Genomic DNA, 7897 nt, shown 5'->3' on the forward strand with positions numbered 1-7897 from the left:
ATCTTATGTGTTTTTTCCCCTAACCTCATAAGGAAAGTAAGACATAGCCTGTCACTTAAAAGAATTCCTACTCATGTGTTGGGCTTCTAGTCCTCACTTGGTTCCTTCTGGCCTCTGATGGGATTGTTCCTTTGGGAAGATGGACAGCCTCCATACTCCTAGAATCAAAAGTCATGAAGCCATTGGGTGTGTGCCATATAACACATGAGAAAAGCAAAAGAATGAAGAAGTGCTCAACCCACTTGTGTTACCTGAGAATCTAGGCAGTTCTTCAGATATTCATCATGGATATCTAGGGGCTAACGATTTTTGTGGAAGATTATTGTAACGAGTTCTTCAGTGATTTGAAGTTGTGGGACATGAAAATGATCATTGATGGCTGTGCTCTTTTCCATTGCTTCAAGTCAGAACTGGAGCTCCGGTATGGAGTGGACTATGATTCTTTTACAAATATTGTAGAAGAATTGTTTGAATTGCTGTTTGCTTGTAATATATGCCCACATGTTGTGTTAGATGGAGGATGTGACATTTCTGATTAAAAGCTCACAACTTTAAAGGATTGAGCTCAAGAGAGTATCCAGCAAATTCACTCCTTTTCTGTGGGTGGGAATGGGTGTGTGTGTCCCTTATACACAGGTTTTAATCAAGAAGCAAGTATGTTTTGTCCAGTACTTTTCAGAAGCAGACCAGGATATCTGACTCTGGTTAATCATTGGAATTGCCCCGCATTATCCAGATAGTGTCTTTTGCATCTTTGACCTAAAATCCGGCTTTTGCCCCTTGAATGGCTTTTAATGGAGAAATGTGACCACTATTAAAGGCACACAAAACCACTATATCCATGACACATGCTTTTCCACTGATGTCTTCTGCCGTCACTTCAACATGAATAAAGCTCTACTGCCTCTCTCAGTGGTGCTATGTGGAAATGACTGTATCAATCTGCCCAACATGGAGACGTTCTTAAGTAAACTATGTCTTCCTCCTGGAGCTGCCAATCCTAAGGGGAGGAGACACCACCAAGTTCTGGGACTCCTGTATTGGCTGTCTCATTTTGCTGGCCCTGTTGAAGCACTAGTTAATGTCCATAAGCATTTCCCAAAACACATTCAAGAATATGTTAAGGAGCTTCTCTGTTGTTCCATGGGTGAATACTAACAGTCCCAGGGGAAGCTGCCGGACTTCTTCAAGAATGGAGTGAACACGTGACCAGACTCCTTGAATCTGGGCTTACCAGAATGGGTACTAGTGGCTTTGGCCAAAGGCCAGCTATCTCCTTTTATCAGTGATGGTCTGATGCTGAGATGGACCATCCTTCACATACAAGTGGAAAACATGCAGCAACCAAGTGCCCACAAAATATCCCAGTCCATGCGGTAAGTCATCTATGGTCTTTTGAATGCTTATCTATCTCTGGAAAACATGCCCTGGAGTGCATCCCCTCCTCAGCCTGTAGCTATCAGTGAAGTGGAAAGGATTGACACAAATATCATAACATCAACTATTTATGCAGTGAAGCTGCCTAAGGATCAATCTGACTTAAGCAAATTGACTGAACTTTTTTTGGATAAACGAGAAATGCTTCTGGTATAACTCTGAAGGTGATACAGATCATCCTCAAGCCCATCCCTGCTTTGCTCAGGTTGCCCATTGCTGTCAGCTGCTACTGGTTGCAGCATCCGGAGGTCAAGGCTACACTGCATCACATACAGGCCTTACTGCTTGAGATGCTGGTGGGACACTTGCAGGCCATAATCAACAACCCTGATACGGAAACTGTAAGGGAGGTTGCTGCTAAGAAGTTGTGCAAAGAGTTCTACAGAGTAAAGGCGCATATCCAGCTTCTATCCGCTCCTTTCCCAAAGGCACACCTAACTTACTTTTATAATGGAAGCTTGGCACATGGACTATGCCACAACTATTAACATCAACCTTTGTAGAAAGTCTCCTAAGCATGTGTCCTGAGGCAAAGCAACTTTATGAACATCTGTTCAATGCCATGCAGTCATGTGCCCCTCCTGAATTATTCCTACCAAAGGGTAGATCCAATTCAAAAAATAAAAGGCAGAAGAAGCAACATACCAGATGCCCAAAGAATAAAGTGGGAATCAACTCCAATGCCAAGTGTTGGTATCAGGGAAGTGATAGATTTAGGCTATTAATGTATGGTTGAAAATGTGGAGGACTATATTGAAGCCTTAGAGCTTAAATAAGGTCAGTCTGCAACAAGATGTATAATGAATTCTGACTTAAAATCATCATGTTACTCACCTTGAAATAATCAACTCTTCTCTTTGACACTAACCTGTTAGGGGATTAACAGTGCAGTAACATCATCTTTGAACCCCAAGGTATTTTGTATTAATTTAAATAAATACAATCTAATATTTTTAAAGAAAGAATTCCTAATTCCCCACAGTCCCACCTGAGAAAAGGTGTATATCAGTAAGCAAAGTTGAGAACTCAGCTCTGATGTTACACATTTTTCTGTAAAGTGAATCTAGGAGAGAGAAAAAGAAGGAAAAAATGGAGAAGGTAAATAACATTAAAAGTTCTGAACCTCTAGAACAGCTGATATAATGATCCAGTTGTTGTTATTATATATCGTTGAGTTGGTTCCTAGTCATAACAACAATATGTACAACACACCAATACTTGGTACTCCTCCATCATACAATCATTGATATATGATCCCATTGTGGCAGTCAATTCATCTTTTTGAGGGTTTTCCTCTTTTTTAGTGACTATATAATTAACTAGTCATGATGATCTTCCCCAGGGTTTGGTCCCTCCTAATAACATGTCCAACTTTCCAAATGGTTTTAAGTGTATGCTGAGCAAATAATCCAAGAAGCTGGGTTATATGAAGAAAAACACGGCATCAGGATTGGAGGAAGACTCATTAACAACCTGTGATATGCAGATGATACAACCTTGCTTGATGAAAGTGAAGAGGACTTAAAACATTTACTGATGAAGATCAAAGAGCACAGTCTTCGGTATGGATTATACCTCAATGTAAAGAACACAAAAATCCTCACCACTGGACCAACATTCTTATCAATGGAGAAAAGATTGGAGTTTTCAAGGATTTCATTCTTCTTGGATCAACTATCAACACTCATGGAAGCAACAGTCAAGAGATCAAACGATGTATTGCATTAGGCAAATATACTGCACAAGACCTTTTTAAAGCGTTGAAGAGCAAAGATATCAGCTTGAGGACTATGCGTCTGACCCAAGCTATGGTATTTTCAATAACCTCATATGCATGCAAAAGCTGGACAGTGAATAAGGAAGACCGTAGAAGAATTGATGCCTTTGAGTTATGGTGTTAGAGGGAATATTGAAAGTGCCATGGGCTGCCAAAAAAACCAAAAGATCTATTTTGGAAGAAGTGTAGCCAGAATGCTCCTTAGAGGCCAAGATGGCCAAACTTTGTCTCTCATAATTTGGACATATTGTCAGGAGGGACAAGTTGCTGAATAAGGATATTATGTTTGGAAGACCCCCAATGGGATGGATTGGCCAAGTGGCAGCATCTGTGGACTCAAGTGTGGCAACAGTAGTGACATTGGCCCAGGATTGGGCAGTGTTTCATTCTGCTGTGCATAAGGTCACTATGGGTCGGTACCAACACAATGGCACCTAACAACAGCAGCAATAACATGTCCAAATTATGAGATGAAGTCTCACCGTTCTTACTTCTAAGAAGCGTTGTGGGTGTACTTGTTTTTTGTTTGAATCTTTTTATTATGAATTGAGTTAAGGTTTTCAGAGCAAATCATCAGTTTTACATTCATCAAATCATACATTTCATTTTATCTCAATGTTCACAATCCCCTCCATGTGTAGCAATAGTTATTATACTTCTTCCCTGTCATTCTTACGTTCATTCTACACTCCTTCCCAACTCTTTTGAAATTTGTCCTAAGATAAATATTGCCCTTTTGATCCATAATGTTTGACCATTCCATGGTGAATGTACCTCACTAGTGTTGTTGTCCCTTTATATAACTATCTACCACTTGGCTGAAAATTAAGCCACATGAATGAGTTCAATTCCAGACCTGAAGGATGATGAAAGGTCATAGTTCCTCCAGCTCCTTTCTGACTTGGAGGCCCTCCCCAAACTTTTTTTTTCCCTTATGTATATATTTTGAATTGTGTTCTACATTTCCCCCACTCTACCAGGTCCTTCCAGAGCAATTGGTAATGGTAGCTGAGAACCATTTTTTCCTTATGTATATATTTTGAATTTTGCTCTACATTTCCCCCACTCTATCCAGGACCTTCTAGTGCAATTGGTAATGGTAGCTGAGAACCATCTAGTTGTTATGGTCTCATAGTCACGAAGACTGATGTTCACATGTTCCATTAATTCATTGGGTTAATTGATTCAAAGCTCTTTCAATTTTCATCACTTTTCTTTCCACTGCACATGAAGAGACCAATAGTTGAACATTAGATGGCTAATCATGAGTTTTTTTATGTTTTATTTTGAATTATGTGATAGTTTATATGGGAGAACATTAGTTTTGCATTCATCCTATTGTATATCGTTTCATTGCCATGGTTACAATACCCTCCATGCATCATCAACCAACCAAAGGGTATACGCTGCAAGCCTGCCCCTCGGTCATCAGCACACACCCTCTCTCCCTCTCTAGTCTAAAGTTCCCAGCTGCTACATCTCTCCACGTCATCGTCTCTGCCTCCATCTCTGGCGTCACTGCTTCTCTGGGTAAGGCCTCGCTCTCTGATCTTCTCCCTTGATGGTCCTCGAGACCTCTGCTCCTAGACTGCAAAGTCAATTCACTATTGTATCACAAGAGACCTATCCCCATCTCTTTTCATCAGCCAGCCCAGACAGATTGGATACTACTCAGTGGAGATTCTACCTTCCTGTATGCCCTCTGGATCTAGGTTTCTCTTGAAAGCTTGTAGGCTAATCACTTCTTGCCTTTGTAGCCTACTCCCCCATTTTGGGTAGCCAATGTCCAAGTTACCCATCCATGTATACTCTGTGTATGGAAGGGGTGGGAATGATCCTCACTTTAAAGATTTGTTCCCACTTTTGAGCTACTGCATCCATAGGTGTAGGTCAAGTTCATCAAATAGTATCAGATTACTCTTTTTTTCCTCTTCTTTCTTCTTCTAGTTGTGCTCTGATATTCAGTCATTGAAGCCAAGTCAAGTGGGTATTATCTGCAAGTGTGGGTGTTCTTATGCATATGCCCTTTCTTCTTATCAGCTGGATGCTTCATTATCCACTCTAGTCCTCTGTGGCTATGTCACTGACTCTGAGCTCAAGAGTCCCCAGGTCTTGCCACACTGCTAGCCGACCAGGTCTCTACCCGTATTCACAGGAGTCTATTGAATGTTGTAGGGCTTAGCTCACAGCTTCATTGCTGTTTTTCCCTCACTTCCCTTTGTCTGTGACGAATGTGTTCACCAATCAGAGCGTGTATTCCCATTGAGTCTTAGACTTAGAAGGGGATTTGCACTGAGGGGACCTGACCACTTGGCTTGATGTCTCCTGATTAAGCATCTTACTTGTTCTTGTAGTAAGCAGTCGAACTGCCTATACTGTTTTGTATTTTTCCTGTTGGCCTTTTTTCAAGAAGTATCTTCTGTTCTTCTAGCCCCTCTAGGCTGGTCTGCTTGTCCTTTCAAGTGGAAATTTCCCACTAGAAGATTCTGGATGGGCAGATGCTCCACAGGAAGCCTCTGTCACTGGGCACTTTGTAGCCCCAATTTAGGTATCTCAATCAGTAGGAGCTCTGCTAGTGTAGTGGTACGTATTGGGCTGTGAACCGTAAGGTCAGCAGTTTGAAACTACTAGCTGTTCCGCGGGAGAAAGATGAAGCTTTCTGCTCCCGTAAAGATTTACCACATTGGAAACCCTATACAGGGTGGCTATGATTCGAAACCGACTCCATGGCACATAACCACCAACACCAATCAGTTATAGGCAGAAGACGGACTTACAAGCTTAATATTGTGATATTTCTGGCTATTCCTTTCTCTCCCCCTCAAGTGTCTATTTTATAATGGTATGCAAGGGAAATCAAGATTCAAAAGACAGCCAAGCATCTTAATATTATTTCCCCCTTTCCCCCATTCCAACCATGTCTCAAGCCCTGTATCCCAGAGCCCTGTTTTTCCAAGGTTGTGCATGCATTACTATTTACCTCTGTCCCACTTAGCTCATGCAAACCTGCCTAATTGTTTTCCCACCCGCATTGTTCTTCCATTCCCCTATCCTTCTTGTGTATTGCCCCCATCCGTAGCACCCAAACTATCCTGTCGATTGACTACCTTATGCTCCACTTTCCCTTCGCTCCCCTCACCCCACTCCCCACATCCCGGTAACCAGCAAAGAACCACCCCCCCTTTAGTATGGGTTCTTTTTCATTAGTAGTCCTATGCAGTATATCTTCTTTTGTTACTGACTAATTTCACTCAACATAATGTCCTCAAGGTTCATCCATGTTATGTGGTGGCTTGAAGCTTCCTTGTTATTCTTCGAGGTAGCATAATATTCCATTGTGTGTATGTACCACAGTTTGTTTATCCATTCTTCAGTTGATAGGCACTTAGGCAGTCTTCATCTTTTTGCAATTGTAAATAGTGCTGATATGAACATTGGTGTGCATATATCTACTCATGTTTCTTGTGGGTAAATACCAAGTAGAGGAATTGCTGGATCATAAGGTATTTCTATTTCCAACCTTCTGAGGAAGCACTTAATTGCTTTCCAGAGGTTGGACCATTTTGCAATCCTACCAGCAATGCAGGAGTGTCTCAGTCTCTCCACATCCCCACCTGCATTTATTGTTTTCTTCTTTTTTTTTGTTCTTTGCTCTTATTGCTGGTGTGAGATGATATCTCTCTAATGGCTAGTGATCGTGAACATTTCTTCATATATTTGTCAGCTGCCCAGATCTCCTTGGTGAAGTGTCTGTTCATATCCTGTGCCCATTTTAAATTTGGGTTATTTGTCTTTTTCTTGTAGAAGTGTTGTAGTTTCCTATATATTTTAGATGTTAGTCCCTTGTCCAATATTTCCTTACAAAATATTTTTTCCCAGTCTGTGGGCTCCCTTTTTATTCTTTTGGTGAAGTCTTTTGATGCACATAAGTTTTTAATTTTTAGTATGTCCCAATCACCTATTTTGTCTACTTTTGTTTGTGTAGTTTTCAAAATGTTTGGTAGTCTGTGTATTCCCTGAATTAGTGCCCACATATTTGTCCCTATTTTTTCATTGATGGACTTCGTAATTCTGGAATTCACATTTAGGTCTTTAATGCACATTGAGTTGTATAAGTCATGAGGGGAAGGTCTTATTTCAATCTTTTGTATATCACTTTCCAGTTCTGCCAGCACCATCTGTTGAAGAGACTATCACCACCCCATGTGGTATATTTAAGCACTTTGTCAAAAATCATTTGGCAGTATGTTGATGGGTTAATTTCTGGATTCTTGATTCTGTTCTATTGAGTAATGTATCTTTCATTGTACCAGCAGCAAGCTGTTTTGACAACTGTAGTCGTTTAATAAATTTTGAAGCCAGGGAGTGAGAGGCCTCTAACCTTATTCTTTTTCTAAAGCAGTGCTTTATTTATCCTGGGTTTCCTTCCTTTCCATATAAAGTTTGTAATTGATTTTTTCATCTCTTTGAAGAATGTCATTGGAATCTGGATTGGGATTGCACGATATGTGTAAATTACTTTGGCCAGTATTGACATTTTCACACTGTTAAGTCTTCCTATACAGGAGCATGGTACATTCTTTCATTTTTATAGGTCTCTTTTGGTTTCTTGTGGTAGTTTTTTTTTTTTTTTTTCTTAAATGATTTATTGTGAATTATGTGACAGTTTACATGGGAGAACAT

General features: G+C 40.5%; 1 pseudogene; it reads left to right on the forward strand.

Moving 5' to 3' along the window:
* Nucleotides 1-284: 284 nt before the first annotated feature.
* LOC102840405 lies at nucleotides 285-2213 on the forward strand (annotated as a pseudogene).
* Nucleotides 2214-7897: the final 5684 nt, after the last annotated feature.

Source organism: Chrysochloris asiatica, unplaced genomic scaffold, assembly GCF_000296735.1.
Source record: "Chrysochloris asiatica unplaced genomic scaffold, ChrAsi1.0 scaffold00244, whole genome shotgun sequence".
NCBI lineage: Eukaryota > Metazoa > Chordata > Mammalia > Afrosoricida > Chrysochloridae > Chrysochloris > Chrysochloris asiatica.